Source organism: Cetorhinus maximus, chromosome 3, assembly GCF_964194155.1.
Source record: "Cetorhinus maximus chromosome 3, sCetMax3.hap1.1, whole genome shotgun sequence".
Lineage (NCBI taxonomy): Eukaryota > Metazoa > Chordata > Chondrichthyes > Lamniformes > Cetorhinidae > Cetorhinus > Cetorhinus maximus.
The window spans coordinates 179,329,483-179,349,069 of NC_135881.1; the positions used below are offsets into that span (position 1 = coordinate 179,329,483).

At 41.7% G+C, this 19,587-nt stretch overlaps 1 protein-coding gene across 1 annotated transcript in view; it reads right to left on the reverse strand.

Annotated features, from left to right (window-relative positions):
• Positions 1-1,910: 1,910 nt before the first annotated feature.
• Positions 1,911-19,587, reverse strand: part of tgfbr2b (transforming growth factor beta receptor 2b) — a 105,397-nt gene continuing 87,720 nt past the window's right edge. Inside the window, exon 8 of the transcript XR_013576239.1 lies at positions 1,911-1,925. The gene's annotated coding sequence lies outside the window, so the exon portion shown is untranslated. The remainder of the gene's footprint in view (positions 1,926-19,587) is intronic.

Genomic DNA, 19,587 nt, shown 5'->3' on the forward strand with positions numbered 1-19,587 from the left:
GCAGATATGCAGATAATATTGTATGTGCCACGTGTATACCTGAAATAATGCACAAGAGTAACACACACTGACACATGAGAGGTTGTTTCAATTGTGGATTGCTAGTTAAGAATTAAAAATGTTCAACCCTTACTACAGCTTGTGCTGTGCGTGCCATTCTTTTGTGAACACGTGGTTATGCTGTGCTATTCTATGTCTTTTCCCTCCCTATAATGAAGAGAGTGCCTGTCTTAAAGTTTGAGAGAAGGGTTTTAACTTTTGGGACTGCTTTAAGGACCATTCTTTAACACAACAGCAGATTATGCAGCACCAGCATTGCTGGTTTTGAGGACTCTCTAATTTGCAGCTGAAAATATAATATATTCTTTAAAAGGCAATTGTTACTTAATTTTTTTGAAAGTTAGCCAGTTAGTTAATGAAGTGCCTTCTCATTTGATGTTTCATAGAAATAAGGAAAGAACTCGTTTTTACATAGCACCTTTCATAATCTCAGGACATCGCAAAATATTATACAGCCAATTAAGTATTTTTGAAACATAGTCGCTATTAAGGAAGGGATGTTAAAGAATGGGAAGCCAATATATGTCAAGTAAACAGCGATGTGATAATAACCAGAAAATCTATTTTTCAGAACTTATGAACAGAGGTAGGCCCTTTGGCTCCTCGAACATGTTCTGCCAGTCAAGGGGATAATGGCTGATCTATAACCTAACTCCATAGACCTGCCTTTGCCCCATATCCCTTAACACCTCTTTTTTTTAGTAATGTTGTTTGAAGGGTAAATATTCATAAGGATATCAGGGAAAACTCCTCTGCACTTCTTTGAATAGAGTCATGGAATCTTTTATGTTCATCTCAAAGGATAAATGGTACCTTGGTTTCATATGTCATCTGGAAGCCAGCACTTCTAATAACTCAGCACTTTCTCCAGTACTACACGGGAGAGTATGTGCTCAAGGACACAGAGATATGAATGCTACCAACTGTACCATGGCTGATATTTCCTTTATAAATTTTCTTACTTGTGAGAAGGAACCCTGAGTTATAGAATTGTGCCGTTTGTAAAGGGACCCCTACATTTGTTGTCAATAGAAATAGTTCATGGGTTATGGGTGTCATTGGCTAACCCTTGCCCAGAGGGAATTTAACAGTCAACCACATTGCTGTGGATCAGCACATTTCCTTTCCTAAAGAGTAATTTTAGCAGCAATGGTTTCATGGTCAGATTTACAGATTTTTATTTAATTCAAGTTTTACCACCTGCCATGGTGGGATTGGAACCCAGGCCCCCAGAGCATTACCCTGGACCTCTGGAATACTAGTCCACTGACAACACCACTATGCTCTGCTGCCTACAGAAAGAGTGAGATTGATCAACCTTTCTTGTTTCATGTTTCAATTAAAAAAGTTGTTATGTCACTTTGACTTGTTCTTTGGTCTTTCTTCCCTGGAGTGTCGTGGGATTATTTGCATCCAACTTGGGAGGGTAGATGAGGCCTAGTGCACTATTGAAAACTGGCACCTCTGACACTGTCGCATTCCCTCCAGTGTAGCATTGAGGGAATGCGACAGTGTCAGAGGTGCCAGTTTTCAATTGAGATGCTAACTGAGGCCTCATCTACCCTCCCAAGTTGGATGCAAATAATCCCACGACACAACTTTGAAGAAGAGCAGGGTAGTTCTGCATGGTGACCTGGCCCACATTTATCCCATAAACTGTGTCACTAAAAATCAGATTGCTCTGCTGTTTGTGGGACAAACAACACAAAGATTTATAGATTTTGGAATTATTTTGAACCAAGTAACTGTGTTTGATGCCTGGAAATCATGCTGTGGATTTCCAGCTGGGCCTCGCTTTGTAAACTGTGAAAGATGTGCTTGAAAGCGAAAGCAAAGTGAAGATCTAATTTAAAAAAAAACCTTGGCTTCTTGAGCAGTTGACCAGGTTTTTGACAATGAAGAGAGTGGAAAGATAAGCTTGTTAATAGGTGCGTGGTATTGCATTCACAATCATGTGTACCATTAAAGCAATCACTAAAGCGTGCTAACACAAGCTTGCTTTTCAAAAATGCACACCAGAAAAGACTCTATGGTGGGTTACAGTAGGATTTTTGAACAGATTAGCCGAGACTTTATCTGCAGTTAGGTCTGTCAGAAATCACCCCATCAAGGTGTCCATGATACCCAGTGTTGCCTGTGGTGAGCTATTGGCCCAGTATTGGCTGGAAAAATAAAGGCGAGTTCACAACACCTGCTGTTATCAGTGCGGGAATAAAGCAGCAGTTTGTGGTGAGGAAGAGATAGACCATGAGTTGCAAATTGCTGGATGACTTGTTCTGTCCCACTGGTAGCCTCGCAACAACTAGAGCTTGACATCAACCTCCCCCCACGAATGTCTAGAAATTGCTGGATTTGTGCCATATTTATAAATTAAAGTTGCCGCAGAAAGTTAGGGAGGCATTTCATTTCACGAGGACCCTGTTAATGGGTTGATTTTTGGCACTCAATCTTGGAGGTCCAGAAATGGAACAATTGAGACTGTGGAGTCTCACTCCTGCAGGTAGTAAATTGTTGCTAGAGGTTTTTGAAATGTAACATATTTTTAAAAAATCTTACTTTTCCTTTCTGTCTCTTTTTTTTCCCTCTCAATCTAATCTTTCTTTCCTTTTTCTTTATTTCTCTGTCTATCTGATTGGACTGCTATTTGCCCTATTTCTTTTCCATTGGTTCCCCTGTTTCTTTCTCTATCCCCAAATTTAAATGGTTAATGAAATGAACTATAGGTCCCATCGTCAGGAGGTCCCAGATGCTCCATTGATGTTCATGTTTCCAACACATTGCAGCAGCAAAATAATTGGAGCTGAAAGGTGAGGGAAAGCATCTAACCTGGAGTGCTCACCACAAGAAATCCCGCTCCAGCAAATTCTGAGCCAATTTTTTTTACCCCCTTCTTTTAGTACTTAACAGCAAATGCATACATGTGTCAGGAAGGTGTATGTTTTACATACTCAAAACATTACAAACTTCTGAGATGGATTAAATAAAATACTGATCAGAAACAGGGAATTGGCCACACAGCCACAGTTGTTCATAACTTCATATTGTCTGCCAGATGTATGATACATGTAGATACTTGCATACACTTGGCTCACCAGTGTATAGTGCAAACCTCAGCACGTTATTTAATTCTGGGAACTATTCCAGCTTCCTTTGAAGTTGTTGGCATGGAAACAGCAGAGACACCAGCATTAAAGATCTAGCAGCTCTCACTTGTACCTGAGTCCAAGGAGGCAAATTCTTGATGTGAATGGTATCTGACTTTAATCCACAGATTTTTATGCAACATTCTTAGCTAGTAAACTAGTGATTTTTTTATATCTGCTTATTCAGATTTGTTGCGTACAGCTGTTTCAAGGCATTTAAAGAGAAATAAACCTGTCAAATGGGAATTAACGCTAAGTTCAGCTATGCTCAGTTTACAGACGTTTTTTTTAAATTCATTCATGGGCTTGAGATGTGGGTGTCGCTGGCTAGGACAGTATTTATTGCCCATCCCTAATTGCCCTTGAGAAGGTGGTGGTGAGCTGCCACCTTGAACTGCTGCAGTCCATGTGGTGTAGGTACACCCACAGTGCTATTAAGGAGGGAGTTCCAGGATTTTATCCCAGCGACAGTGAAGGAACGACGATATAGTGCCAAGTCAAGATGGTTAGTGGCTTGGAGGGGAACTTCCAGGTGGTGGTGTTCCCATGTGCCTGCTATCCTTGTCCTTCTAGATGGCAGCGGTTATGGGCTTGGAAGGTGCTGTCTAAGGAGCCTTGGTGAGTTTCTGCAGTGCATCTTGTAGATGGTACACACTGCTGCCACTGTGTGTCGATGGTGGAGGGAGCGAATGTTTGTGGACAGGGTGCCAATCAAGCGGGCTGCTTTGTCCTGGATGGTGTCAATCTTCTTGAGTGTTGTTGGAGCTACACTCATCCAGTCAAGTGGAGAGTATTCCATCACACTCCTGACTTGTGCCTTGTAGATGGTGGACAGGATTTGGGGAGTCAGGTGAGTTTCTCATCGCATGATTCCTAGCCTCTGACCTGCTCTTGTAACCACAATATTTATATGGCTAGTCCAGTTCAGTTTCTCAATGGTAACCCCCCAGGATGTTGATAGTAGGGGATTTAGTAATGGTAATGCCATTGAATGTCAAGGGGTGATGGTTAGATCCTCTCTTATTTCAGAAGGTTATTGCCTGGCACTTGTGTGGCGTGAATGTTACTTGCCACTTGTCAACCCAAACCTAGATATTGTCCAGGTCTTGCTGCATTTGGACATGGACTGCTTCAGTATCTGAGAAGCCACAAATAGTGCTGAACATTGTGCAATCATCAGCAAACAACCCCACTTCTGACCTTATGATGGAAGGAAGAAATATTAAAATGATAAGAAATAGATAACCTCTAGCTATATGGTTAATGTCACATAGATTGGAATACATCATTAGAATTTTGTTTTAAAGTTTGAAACCTCCTTAATTTAAAGGCCTCGGACTTTACTACACTCTCTTCCTTCACCTGCTTACTTCCTGTTCATGCCCTGTTACTTCACACGTCCACTTGTAAAGTTGTGGGGTGGGGAGAAGGGAAGAAAGGACAGAGAGAGAAGGGGGAGGGAGGGACAGACAGACAGAGAATGAAAACTGAAATGAGGTATGGAGAGAACTTTTATGGTACCAACATTTTAGAATTTGAACAGCTTCCCCCAATATCATCTTTATTAGATATTTCACCATGAGGGGTCCCTCGCTTTGGCAGCAAGGCCCGAAGTGCTTTACTTTTCTTTGTACTGGAAACATTCACCTTCCCTGCATTTGGTCTGAGATTCCAGTTTGTCCTTTGAGAGGGATATCTGTGGTCTGGTTCCCTGTCCTCATCATGTGCATGTGGCATTCTATTAAAGGATACAGTATTCAAAAAATAGTGTTCGACAAGTCCTTTATTTTTCTTTGATATATATTAACGATCTAGGCTTGGATGTACAGGATGTACAATGTAAAAGTTTGCAGAACACTTGGAAGTTTTATGAACTGTTATGAGAACAGAGATAGACTTCAAGAGGACAGACAGGCTGTTGAAATGGGTGGACATGTGGCAGATGATTTTTAATGCGGAAGTGTGAAGCGATATATTTCGGTAGTGTTACAATCCTAGTTGCTGTTAATGCTGGACAAGTGAGATCCAGAGTTAAACCTGGCTTGATAATTCCTAACTTTTTATTTATAAACCGTGGAGGAAAGTTACTGAACAAATTCGCATGAGTCCACTGATGAACTTTTAATACAAAGAATAAAACATTTATTAAAACAGGAAAAGTGAACTATATTATTCCAGACAAAAAGGTCGGAAAGATCTCAACACAAACACAAGAACACGATTCAAATTCCCACTGTTCCTTTACCCCAGAAATATCTTTACTGACACATAAACCGGTGAAGAGTTACGACTAGCTTGACACAAAGGCTTCTTGCTTAGGACTGGCACAGATGCAAACGATTTTCTTCTGGTGAATTCCTGAGCATTTACTTGATGCTTCTCACCTGACCCATATCTCTCCCCATGACTCTCAAAAACCGCACTCTAAGCTCACTGTTTCTTCAACTGTGGAGGAAACAAATGAGTTCCCTAAACTCAGTCTGCCAGTAGCACTTCCGCTAAACTGATCACTTTACTGTGTCCCATTACCCGTTATTCAGTTAACTATTGTCCCACTAGCCTTGCAGTTTTACTTCTCAGAGAGTTTCAAACCCTAGTCATCTCTCTGACACACACACACACACTCTGAACTCCCCTCTCTCACTCCTGTCTTTTCTGTGTCCCTGGATCACTGTCACTAGGCAACACTTTGTGTTTTGTCTCCAGAATCACTGAATTTTCAACCTCTTTTAACCAATCCCTTTAACTTCAGGGGTTGTAAGGCCTCATTAAAAATGTATATATACAAACAAAACCAAAAGATCTGAAACCTCAGTCACAAATCTATCCAGACTCATAGGCCAGAATTTTTCCATTGGCGAGTTGGGGGCGGGGCCCGCTCGCTGACGCAGAAATGACGCCGGATGACGTCGGGAGGAACCCCCAATGTCATCCCGGTCCATTTAAATATTGAGGAAGGCGGGCGGACAGCAAAATCAGCTGTCCACCCGCTGACCTGTCAATGGCCAATTTAGGCGGCCATTGACAGGATAATTAAGCTCATTAAATGCCCTGCCCGTCCAACCTTAAGGCTGGTGGGCAGGCCAGGAGCCCCAGCAGGAAATAGAAAAAAACATGAAACCTCATCCACTGGTGGGATGAGGTTTCATGTCTGTTTTAAAAATGTTTAATAAACTTTATGTCCTTTTTATTAACATGTCCCATCTTGTGTGACATCGTCACATGAGGGGGACATGTTAATAAATTTTTTATTTGTCTATTCTTGATGTTTAAAAAACTTTGTGATCTCCTTGAGGCAGCACTTAGTCTCAGGGAGCAGTGCGCTCTTTCGTGCGCATCCGTGAAAGAGCGCACTTTGACAGTTGGGGAATCTCTCTGCCCCCCCCCCCCCCCCCCGCATAGTGCTTCCTGTCGGGCAGCCCGCTGGGCGGGCCTTAATTGGCCTGCCCACTTAAAATGGCGGCGGGGCCCGCATCGGCAGCGGGGGTCGGCTGCCCACCCACCCACCCACCAAGGGCAAAATTCTGCCCTTAGGCACCAAGGTTCATAAACAAAGCCTAAATGAAACTGAAACCATTTTGACATTTCTTAATTCACAAATGTATATGTAAATTCAACTTAAAATTATACATTGTTCTAACAGTAGAAAGAACCAGGAGAGGCAATATAAAATAAAGGGTACAATTCTAAAGGGAGTGCTTGTAAAGAGAGATATGGGGGTAGATGTTGAAGGCAGCAGGGCTGGTTGAGAAAGTGTTTAAAAAGGCATATGGGATCCTGGGTTTTGCAAATAGGGCAGGATCTTTCACTTGGGAAATAAAGCACATTGATGTCCACCGAGCAGCACGCCTACCGACACTTAAAAGGCCTATTAAGGCCATTAAGTTAACAATTGTCCTGCATTTTCCACTGCCCGTTCAACCTAACAGTTGACAGGAAGGCGAAACGGCCAAGTGGCCTTTGCATTTTTAGGAAACATCATCCACGGGCGGGGTGAGGTTTCTTAAAGCAAATAAAAATAAAATAAAAATTTTACACTTGAATTAAAAACAGAGCCATATGAGCAGGGAGATGTTTTATGACATTCTTATTTTGGTCATTAGTTTTTTTAAACAGCGCTTCATCACCCTGAGGCAGCTCCGTGCCTCGGGGAGATTAAAGTGCTCTTTTGCACACGTGTGTGAAGTTTACGCTAGGCCCGCTCGCCCGCTTCCCCCCCCCACCACCTTTTGTGCTGCCGCTCGCGTCCCACGCTGGGCAGGCCTTAATTGGCCCGCCCGCGTAAAATCGCGGTGTGTGCCGATCGCGGGCGGCGGTCGGCTTCCTGCCCGCCCCCACTGAGCATCCCCACCAAGGGCAGAATTCTGCTCATAGCGTACAAAAGCAAGAAAGTTATGATGAAACTTTATAAAACACTGGTTCGACGTTAGCTGGAGTACTGTGTTCAATTCTGGGCATCACACCCTGAGATGGATGTAAAGGATTTAGAGAGGGTACAGGAAAGATTCATGAGAATGGTTCCTGGGATGAGGAACTTCAGTTAGGTGGATAGATTAGAGAAGCTGGGGTGGTTGTCTTTAGAGAAGAGAAGGTTGAGAGGAGATTTGATGATGATGTTCAAAATCATGAGGAATCGAGACAGAGTAGATAGAGGGAAACTGATCCCATTGGCAGAAGAGTTGAGAACCAGAGGACACTGATTTAAGATGAAGGGCAAAGGAATCAACAGTGAGGTGACGAAGAACAGCAAGTAATTAGGATCTGGAGCGTCGTGAAGGCAGATGCAATCGTGACTTTCAAATGGGAATTGGATAAGAACCTGAAGAGAAAAGATTTGCAGGGCTCTGGGGTATGGGTGGGGAGTTGGAATATGTGAGTTTCTCTTGCAGAGAGCCAGCACAGATACAATGGCTCAAATGGCCTTCTGCTGTGTTGTAATCATCCTATGACTCTATGATAAGAAAAAACTTGGCTTCTTTCTCAGCACTCCTGCCAAAATTGGAGTTTCTTTTGTCTCTAAGATATTTTCAAGAGATTAAAATGTGAACTTCCTTTTTGTCATGGTGAGATGTAACTGTCTAGCTTTTAGCTGTGTAAAATGACCTGGATCCATTTTCTTACTTAGTCATTACTTTAAAAAGAAGCAATTTGCCTCTACCAGTGAACATTATAAGGCCAACTGATTTGGAGGTGTAGATCCAGGGGACCACTAATATGGCTCAGAAGTAGGCTGCTTATCATCTTGTGTTGAAAACATGAAGATATTTCTGCCACTATTTGGGTCAGATTAATCTACCATCATTCATAGCCCTATTATATGTGGTTTAGAAGTTTCTGTAAATTTGGGGTTTCCATTTGATGTGGCAATGACTTTCAGGAAATTTGATTCTTTGTTCTCGGATATTCTCATACGGCTGGTGATCTCCCCCAGCTTTCCCCTAGATTTCCTCACCTAGAGTTTGTTTGTGTAGTCTTTCTATATCGCACCTATTTATCTTCTCACCCTTTCCTTTGATCACTCTGTGGTCTCATGAAGGCTGGGAGGCAATCGGCAAAACATCCTATGGTGAATGTTATCCTGTCCCAAACAATATGTGGTCCTAGATCTTAATAAGCTGCAGTAATGACTTCTTTAGAAATGCAATCAACAATCTCAGGAAAAGGACACATATCCCAATCAGAGTCTCATATATTGTCATCCAGATACTGAGAATGACCAAATAATTGCACCTTTATGGTTGTGTCAGTTCTTACAAGAAATTGAGTAACTCAAATGTTTTGATCAACTGCATCAAGCTAGATCAACTGTTGCTAACTTCTGCCCCTTCAGCTTGTTGAACATCTTCAGTTCCATTATGGGTTCTGGGTTGAAATCCGTGTTTCAAGTCAGGTTTTCTGCTTTCCATGTTTTTTACAGTTCGATGTTGGACAAGGTTGCCATTGACCCTAAACTGGGATAATAATTGGAGTCTTCATGATTATACAACACAGGGTTTGATACCAATTCTGTATTTTCCAGTGCCTTTCAAAAAAAAAATGTATGTTTATAACAGTCATTTTACATCATCGATCCGGATCCCAAATTATTCAAAAGTAGGAATCACAAGGCTGTAAGCTACATAACAAATTAGAGACCTGTGACTGTACAACATAAAGTACAGCTGACAAAATTGCACTGTGGGTTACACATTGTGGCATGTGCAAATATGCTTATCAACATGAACTTTCCTGGAGCCTAGTTTTCAAAGCGAAGTGAACCACAAGTTTTCATGTGACTTAAAGAAGTCTTAATACTAAACGTATATGGTACAATGGAGATTCACTGAACTACCTGAGATGGCTACCTCGTGAGGATCTCAAACTAATTGACCTTGCTGCATTTAAGAGTGAAATCGAAACCAATACTGGACTGATGTTGCTAAGTGCTTTAGTTGATTTTTTTTTTTTTTGCTGTGCACCAGAAACTGCTTCATACTGAAACACAGAAGTACCAGAATATCTGCAGCCTTGGTCGCTTAGGGCCGAATTTTTAGCTCGGAGGGCAGGCAAGCGCCCGACCTGACTGAGTGTGAAATGACGTGCGATGATGTCGGTCGAGTGTGCCGACATCAATGTGCACTCATGCGATAGTTTGGACAGCGGGTGTGCGCTGGAGCTGGCAGCACGCCCGCCAACAATTAAAATGCCTATTAAGGCCATTAAGTTAACAATTGACTTTAATTTATTTTCACTGCCCGTTCAACCTGACAGTTGGCAGGCAGGCGAAAAGGCCTTTTTGGAAACTTCATCCATGGGCGAGATGAGGTTTCCAAAAGCAAATACAAATAAAGTAAAAGCTTTATTTTTTACTTAAAAACATGTCCCTGCTCATGTGACAGAGTCACATGAGGGGACGTGTTTCGTTACATTTTTCTGCTCTTTGTTTTTTTTTTGGAAATTTCTTCATCTCCCTGAAGCAGCTCCGGGCCTCAGCGAGATAATTCTGCACTCTCGCGCGCATGCGTGAAGCTCACGCCAGGCGTACTCGCACTCCCCCATCCGCACAGGCAGCGCTCAGTGATGCCACTCGCGTATCATGTTGGGTAGGCCCTAATTGGCCCACCTGCGCAAAATTGCAGGGCGCTACCGATCGGCTGACCATCCCCCACCATTCCCGCACGCCAAGGGCAAAATCCTGTCCATAGTATAGCAATCACATGAACTTTAGTATACAGCATTGAAATCAGATTATTGGTAAGTTTTGGTTTGCTTTATAATGACTGCCCTCAACTGTTTTCATATTTTTCTTTTACCCTTCCGCTTATTACTGTTGCATTGCCTCCCTTGAGTTGCATGTTAATTAACGGTCAGGGCTAGGACAACTGTCGGGAAGGCAAAACAGCATCCTCATTCCCTTATTTCACTCTTAAAATTCATGGGCAGAATGCTATCCTCCCCCGTTGGCTGGTTTGTGGGCGGGGTTTCCATAATATTCCTCGGACGGCCTCCCTGCCGGGTTCCCACCTGCCCTGACTGCTTTGCAATTTCACGGTGGGATGGGTGAGGCCTAGGCCATCCCCCCCCCACCCCCACCACCACCATTTCCCCAGTTGAGGCCCTTAGTTGGCCAGTTAATGACCGGTTAAGGCCTGTTCCCCGCCCAGCCTCAATTTTCAGCCTGGCGGGAGGAGCTCAGGGGCGCGGAGGAAGCCTGGAAAGTGCCCCTGTTCAGGCTTTGGACGGGAAGGTACTTGTGGCGCCTCCATAAACAGCCTCCCAGCCTCCTTTCAACATCGGGCAGCATGTCACGGGCCAGATGGGTCCTTGGTAACTGTGTGGAATGCCCCTAATTGCCATGCTGGAGCCTATTTAAATGAAATTATGCATACACATGCATATACATGTGCAAAAACATGCACTGACACACATGTGCATGCACATAAACACGCAAAAACAAATAAAAATCATAGAAAAAATTCATATTAAAACAGAAGAAAAGCTCAAACAAGCCTGTCTGACCAGCAGTTATATTTGACCCTATTCCAATTTCCAACCCCTCAGGATGAGATCCAAGTCCCCCAAGAACCTTGTTTGCCAGAAGACACCAAGTTGCTTCATATAGACACCGCCCTTGGCATAAGAAACAACTACTAACATACAGTCTTTTCACATTTACTGGTAAAACATCAAGATTATGAAGTCTGCTTGAACACTTCAAACCAATTCCCATTTATTAAAACACAGCCCCATTCAATCATGAAGATTCATAATTAAGTAAAGAATCCTAGAAGAATTTCTGAACAGTAAAAGAGAAACTTGTTTGGGTGGTTTTTTTTTTTTGCCTGAGAGCTAGAGAAGAATCTTGCCTTTCAGAGTAAAACTCATATAACAGTAATAATGCCTGGCACTGTGATATGACCCTTTGGGATGCTGTAACATCAGCACACCAGCTCTAATCAGCCCAGATGTGGCTTTAATACGGTCCCAGCAGCGGATGTTATTGCGAACTTCGGAACGTATTCTGGAACCAATTTAATGCTGGGCTTCATGTCGGATTCTAATGATATGGAAAATCTCCATTTTTATCGGGGTTAAACGCTTTAAAAAGACAATACGTTAAGACAGTTAGTACAGTGTGTGGAGCGTTGACAATATGGTGTCACCTTTTAGATGTAAAAGGACCGAAGAGTAATTATGGTTAAATAGTCTGGGGTACTTTGCGTATGGTGAATGTGAATGTTTAGTCAGTGCATGAGCTGCGCATTGGGAATTCTAACAGTTAGCTTGGAGGTGTGTTACATACTTGCATTTTTAAAAAAAAAATAAGGAATGGCTAAAATGACAGTACAAATTACTGGAAATGTTTAAGAATACTGAAATGTACTATTGTCAAGTCACTGGCTAATAAATGTAGATCCTTGCATTAACACCTTTCAATCTTGCTATGCATAATTTCTCTTGTAGCACAGCATTAGCTAGGTAAATTCCATGTACAGTTAATCAAGTGCTATCCATGTACTCCTTCCCGATAACCACTCTATGTACAGTTAATCAAATCTTACCCATATATTCCTTCCCGATAACCACTCTGTGTGCAATTAGCTAAATTCCATCTGTATACCCTGTCCCTGTTCTCCATGTACTTACTAGCCTGGTACTCTGCCCATACACAGTAAACAACACTGTGGTGTAACATGGAGCCATCATTCCACCTCAAAACTGCACAGAGCTGTCACCCAATTTTAATAACTGACACGTTATGAGTTATTGAGCTTGAGAACAGGATGTTAATGCATCACAATGCATGCAAGTAGTGTTTTTTATACAAATGTTTTATCTGCATATAGCATAAGACTGCTATATTATTTAATCTTAGAATGGTATAGTAGCATGACATCAGAACTTGAATACGCCTGAGGGGAATACCACACTACTCTTTTAATTTGATTCATTTTCCTGTGCACTTGCAGCGAGCAAGAAGAGATGCAAGTAACAACCGTGAAAATAATTGCAAAAACTATTGATGGCATCTCTTCTTAAACAAGGATTAAACAGTGGGTTTGGATAAGCAGCAAATGCATGATTGTCATTAATAAAACCAGTAGGGAATTCAGGGGAAAGTTCTTTGCCCAGAGAGTGGTTAAAATGTGGGACTCAGTGCTGGAGGGATTTGTTGAGGAGAATAGCATAGATGCATTCAAAGGGAAATTAGATAAGTACATGAAGGAGAAAGGAATAGAAGGTTATGCTAATAGGATTAGATGAAGTTAGGTTGGAAGTGATTCACGTGGAGCATGAGGAAGTTGGGGCAAATGGTCATTCTGGCTGTAAGTTCTATGCAATATGAATGGACAGTCAGCTTTATTTAGTGCAACCCTGAGCTTTTTCACAAGTTCAAGTATACAACTTGCTATTGAAGATGGGTAAGTGCAAACACAGCATTCTGTTTCGTATACAGGGCTGTCCGTGCCCCTTTTGGTTTCTGAATCCCAGAGATGCTTATCCCATGTGTTCATGGATCTTGAGTATGCGGGATGAATGTTACCCATTTTCAAAAAATAAGGGAAAAAGGAAGGCAGATCTCAATCCCATTGCCTGGCATTTTCATGGAGCTTGTTTTCTTTCAATATTGCAGGTTGCACCGGTAATTAAGGAGAGGATGATGAAGAAAGGCAGCATGATGGTTGGTTACCAGCCTCACCGTGACAAGGTTAACTTCTTCCGTCAAATCATCATCAGCCCCCTGGTCAGCCGTGAGGATATGGACTTTATTCTCAATGAGATCGACAGCCTGGGGAAGGATTTGTAATTTGGATTGAAGGTGTAGATGATAAGATATGTTTACAAGAAAAAGTTTCAAGTTGTTCAGGGTTTAGCTTAGAAAACTAGGCAGAACTGACTTGTACTGTACTCATTTTAGCATGAACAAAATTAACTTTGATGAAGCAGATTTCACCCTTCAGAACACATATACTTGCTTATTTTACAGAACAAATGATGAGGCTTAGTGGAATCTTAGGGAAATATTTTTAACCTATATTTGTATTGAGTTGCTGTTATCTAGTGTTATAATATAAATGCCATGCCTACATAGTAGTGTACATCTTTGCTATCCTGTGTGTGCCTGAACTTCAAAAGGAAAAACTGACCACCTATGAATTTACCTATTGCTTACAAAATTATGAACATATAGCTCTATGGCTCCCACTTTGAATGCCTCCTTTAATTGTTTTGTTGCTGGAGCCACATGTCCTAAAATATGTTTCATCCCAGCAATGAGCCATGCTCAAGGTCAATGGCCATAATCCAGCAGTAGGAAGGAAGCTGCGGCAAATCAGGAAAAGATGTTACCAATGCTACTAGCATGGGAATAAAAAAGTAATTCTTTCAGTTGGAATATTAGTTTATATTTGAGAAAAGTAAAAATTCTTGTTTAGCGTATTGTGTGTTGTCAGTTACAAGAGCAATTATAAGCTTGTCAACTTGTGTTCCTTATATGAAGAAGACAGGGAAACTTCGCCAATTGTGCAATATTAAATAGGTACGGCTTTTTGTAGTTAATATGACACATGGTATATTGCCACTGCATTAATAGCAGCAGTGAGGCGGTTGTCACATTAAGCAAAAAGGCAAGGTCACTTCAGTTGTTTCTTGAAATTATTTCTGAAGCTTATTAGATATTTTACAGAGAAACGATTTTCTTTGCACTTGAACCTTTTCAAGGAATGATATAAAAATCTCTTAAAGGGATGCTTTCTCCTAGCAAGGCTGGAATTTCTGTTTGTAAACATCCCTCCTCGGGCTGATGGTCATCCAAACATCCAGGTATCTGAGTGCCTGTTTGAAGTCCAGTAATAGTACTTCTGACAGTTTTGAATTGCATGCTTTTTACCTAGAATTTTTATTTCAAAACTTTCAAAAGTAGCCTATTATTGGAAAGATCACTCCAGATGAAAGGCGCTGCTATGTTAGATTATGCTGTTTCTTATTAGTAAAATGTGTTGCCTGTAATAAGGTATCACTGTATCATGATGACTCACCCTTTCCATAAGATGAAAGTGCGCCTTTAAAACAGCCATTTTATCAGTGTAATATAAAGTGTTTTTGATTGGCCCAGTGCTAGGCTATACATTACTTTCTTTGATCTCCTAAGATCATTCCAGAGATGTGAGCTTTAAACAAAATATTTTGCATATAAGTATACAGGTCAGGAAATGCACTTCAGAAATGTACCAGAGATTAGCCACTAAATTAGAACCTGCTTTCTTTTGCAAAGATTCAACACTTTAGGCTCTTCAGGCCTCTTTAACTCTGGAAACATTAATATTTCTTGAATAGAAAGACAATTCCAACTTTTGAAAGACACCTGAACAAATCTGATGAGTTAGTCAGTTTTAAAGGACAGACCATGTTCACTGGCCTTGATTAGCTGGACCCACAAGCCATCAGAATACCAAAGCAAAGCACTTCTTTGCATATTTTTTTATTTTCTCTTTAAGTACCTCAACCTTGTTCTAACATTCCTATTATTTCTCTCTCTAAAATACTGGGTCAAGATAATTTGCACCGGAGAGATTAAATTCCATCTCTTCTGACCTTAATGAGAAAAAAATCCCTCAAAGCCTGTTTTACACACCAGAAAAAAAAAACATGTTTTAACAGTGAGAAAGGTTTCTTTACCCAGAGGGAAGCTGCTGAGATTATAATGGGAGAGGGATATCGATATCTGGTGATCGATCTCCACGGTCCATTTGTTTTTATTCTGACCTTTACCAGCAATCAGTGGTTCTATTTTCATGAGATTATTCTGTTATAACTTATCGATAGGTATGTTGAATTGCTTTCGTTGTCCTCTTTTTCATCAAACAGCACATCAGGATTTATTGGCAATAAATCCTATCCATAGTGATGGGGGAAAAAAGGAGAAAAATCAATTTGTAAATTTTCAGGTAGAATTTATTGATAACATTTTTGACAGAATTCACTGATAAAATCGATTGATTTGGATTCTTAAGAAATCCATCTAGCAAGAGGGTTTTCACTGATTGCTGTTTGGAACGAGAATTTTAAACGCGTGTCCAAAGAACACGTTTATGATTCTGCCACAAACAAAACACAGGGAAATCTTCCTCCTTGATGCTGAGAAAAAAGTTGAAATATTTAGCAAAAGATTGGAGCACATCAGCCAACATCATATTGATAGAATCTGTGATTGGTCAGTTATCTCTAGGGTTGTCAGTCCTCCTGGATTGTTGTGGAAATTCGAGGAATTAAAGATTAAGCTCCAGGGCACTGCTGCAAGCAAAAACCCAGGAGAAAAATCATTGACACAATTTTAAAAATTGTTTATTTTTTAAAGGTTCTTTGAACGCTTTTGTTTACTAGCTATAAACATATTGAATATGGGAGAAAGTGCTGTTTGAATGACAGTTAAAAATCCCCCAATCAATTCACAAAGTGTCTACTCACTTTCCAATTGGCAGTGATGACAGTGCACTATGAGAATGGGCATGACGGTAGCCAATGACAGCAGTGTGGGGCAGGGAAGTTGGAGGCAGAAGGTCATGTAATGGCACCTCCGGGCTTATGTCCAACCAAATTTGTCAACCTTAGACCCTTCTTGGTCTCTTAAGTCAGCCATTTTATGTTGTGTTGCTAACATTCGGTTAATGTATCGACCTTTAGTCTAATGGGGACATATACCTTTATGACAACAAATAAAACCGAATAATCATCATTTGAGAATAAAACAAATCTGAGACTAGAATTTTACTGAACAAATGAGGTCACATGATTTCCTTTCTCTAACACTCCATGTATGTGCATGTTGTGTATTGTGCTGCTTTTCTGCTTAATATGATGTCACTGAAGAAAAAGTTGCCACTAGGACTAGACACCACATCTGAAAGTAAAACTGCTTATGAAGTGATTGTTATCTGTGTTTGCAGTGCTACTTAACTCCTAGTTACATTGCGCTATCACTATTGGTGCCAGTGTTTGATTGTCTACTACGTGATGCTGGACTCCACTGAACAACTCTAGTGAACACCTAGAGTGAAACCTTATGGTAACTTTCCTGTATGTAGTGCAGTTTCAGCATTGTTTTCAAAATGCAGCATTTTAGGTGTTTTGGACCATTTAGTCTAAAATAGAACCAAGGCATCAATTTTTTTTTACACTTAATTTATTGGGCTGAATGTACTTGAATGAGACTAGAGGTGATAACTTATGTTTCGACATATAAAAGTAAGATTTCTGTATTTAATGCGGTGAAATAAAAAAGTAATTAAGTTCACTTGTGTCTTCTGTTTTGTACAGAGAAATTATCATTTATTTGTTATTTGGTGTCTGAGAAGCTTATCGTTTTGAGTTGGGGAGCTTATCTCCTGCAATAATGCCTCCTCCCATATCTTCAGGGTCACTTCTGCTGTACCCTAAAATTCTGTCTATTCTCATTCATATGCTAGCTCTTGGTGAGCATGGGATCATCTGCCTAGGTAGTCAATGGTTTGTTATCATCATTGTGGGTCTTAGATGGGGTTGTCCATGGTCTTGATTTACAGATACTGTTGGAGGCAAGGCTGTTGATAAACTTTACCTTTTATTGAACATTCTACTATGTACAGTACAAAGCTTAGCACGACGCTTCACATAGAACTATCTGTCAGCATACTCTGTTGTCATGTGATCTTACATCACTGATGATGTAGACTATCTATTTACATATTTAACATTAACTCTTTGCACTACAAATGGTACCCAACTTCACCTCTGCCGCTACCTTTGGTTCCGTGACTAGAGCTGTGATAGTTGTTCTCTAAGTTGAGGATGAGCCAGAAGAGCTTGTGACTCAGGAGGGGAAAGCCAGAAGCATCCTGTTCACCCACTGCTGGACATTGCATGACCTAGCTCCAAAATCCATCTCCCTTCCCAATCCAGTTCAATCCTACTCCACCCAGAGCTGAGCTTTGAATTCCACATCCAGTCTATCACCAAGTTTGTGTTCTTTCACCTCAGGAACATCACCAAACTCTGTTCTTACCCCATCCCATTAATTTTAAATCCTCATCTACACTTTTTGTTCTAACACCTTCCTTTCTGGACTCCTGCATTCTTACATAAACTCCAATTCATCCAGAACTCCATCATATGCTTCCTATCCTAAATGAAGCACTATCAGTCTATTTTTCATATCCATCAACTTCCAATTCTTGTCCTTGATTTCAAACTCCCCCACCTTGATCTAGGACATATTAATTTGCTTATAGTGTGACAAGTAAATTAATTTACCCTGCAGTAGGGCATGGGTCCCACAAGAAATAGGCACTCCACGTGAATTAACGAAAATCTTTTGAGGAGGAAGTATCTGTGAAAAGAAGGTAGGAAAAAGTTATGACAGGCGTGTGAGTGTACACTGGGCCTGAATTTCCGCTCCCAGTTCGGGAGCAGAGTCAGGACAGTTGCCGGCTCTGCAAACCTGACCTGGGAGAAAATGCCTGGGAAGGTTGGATTTCGGATTTGGGGGAAGAGGGGGAAGAGGGTGGGTGCAGGGCAGGTGAAAATGGAAGTTGTGGTGGGCGACCCCGGAAACAGCGTGGAAGCTGCTGGGTGTGGAGGCAGGCTGGGTGGAAGGCACCGGCACTTTGTCAAAGATATGAAAAAAGAAATAAAACACAAAACAGCCCTCCAGCCCTCACACCTCTGACCCCACACTCCCTATGTCCCATCTGTGCCAACCCATGTCACCTCATGCCCTCCAACCACCCCGTGGCCCCTCATAACCCTCCATATTACCTCATACCCCTGTGACCATCCTCTTGGCCCCTCATACCCTCCATGTTACCTCATACCCCTGTGACCACCCTCTTGGCCCCTCACCCTCCATGCCAATCTATGCCTCTGTACCCGCCCGCAAAGCCCTTCATACCCTCCATGCCATCTCGTCCACCACCCAACCCCCAATGGCCCTTTATAGCCCCTATGCCAACTTAGTGCCAACTCGTCAACCCACGACCCACTTTGCAACTCCGCAAAGTTTAGACATGCCCCTACCAGGTCTAATCTGCACACGTCGTGTTTCCCACTTCTAACTGACAAAAATAAGACATGGCTGGAAACAGCTGCTGTTTTATATGGGCAGCTGCCTCTGTGAACCACGGGTGAGCAATTTAGAACCTGTCCCCATTAGTTGCCCTGCAAAAATGGTAGGTGCCGTGTTTGGGGGCAGGACTGCTGGATTTGGGCCTCCGGAGCCATTTTTGCAACGACAAAGAGCCTGTCCATCTGCGCAAAAATTCAGGCCTTGGAATCTTACAGTGCTCTGCTCGGAGCCCTAGCTACTTACTCAGCAATAAGGAACTTTAATATAAGACTTGCTCTTGGTACAAAACTATTTGGCTAACAGGTGATTTAAAGATCAATGGCATTCAAAGCGATTAAGGGGATGGGCTAAAGAGTGGGATTTTCCGGCCCTGTCCTGACAGGACCCACCGCAGGAGATTCAGCAGCCCAGCCCAAAGGCCATGGACTTTCAGTGGGACCGGATGATCGTGGCAGTTGGCGGGGCTGGAACGTCCCATCCTAGATTTCAATGTGGGCAAATGTAACTTATACACATTGGAATATGGAACATCCATTATCAATTGGCAAAGTGGAAAATTTAGGGGTTTGGGAACAAGTATATTAGCCATTCACAAAATGTAGACTTAATTGAGAATATTTTGAAATAATGCATTTCAATAGCATTTGATCACAATTCTGTTCACGTTCTATAAAATCTGGGTCACTGGCGTATTGATATGCAGCATTCAGAGAGAAGTGGCTAGCTATCAATAAGATGTTGATGCATTGAAGAAGCTTCTGAGAACAATCCCAACATCTCAAGTCCCTCCTCATTACTATGGTT